This window comes from Penaeus monodon, chromosome 24 (assembly GCF_015228065.2).
Source record: "Penaeus monodon isolate SGIC_2016 chromosome 24, NSTDA_Pmon_1, whole genome shotgun sequence".
In the NCBI taxonomy this organism is placed as follows: Eukaryota; Metazoa; Arthropoda; class Malacostraca; order Decapoda; family Penaeidae; genus Penaeus; species Penaeus monodon.
Window position 1 is genome coordinate 11,481,572 of NC_051409.1, and position 255 is coordinate 11,481,826.

Genomic DNA, 255 nt, shown 5'->3' on the forward strand with positions numbered 1-255 from the left:
GAACGGAGGATAGGGACAAATGGGAGAAAAGGGAGACAAGGAGGAAGGAAATGCGGCACAAGACAAGAGAGGGATGGGATCCGGGGGCGAGGGCGGGGCGTCAAGAAATACAGACAGCAGAGAAATGACAGAAAAGCATAGAGCAGCAGAAGCGGACAAAAGACCGGAGACGGACCGAGGCGGGGCGCACAGAAGGGGGGCAGGACAGGGCAGGAAGGGGAAACCGGCCCGAGGCCGGGGGGAACAGGACGCGCG

The 255-nt window shown here is 61.2% G+C and overlaps 1 protein-coding gene across 3 annotated transcripts in view; it reads right to left on the reverse strand.

Annotated features, from left to right (window-relative positions):
• The window catches only part of LOC119588580 (methenyltetrahydrofolate synthase domain-containing protein-like), a gene marked incomplete in the record, with an annotated part of 56,358 nt that overhangs the window by 7,437 nt on the left and 48,666 nt on the right, over positions 1–255 (reverse strand).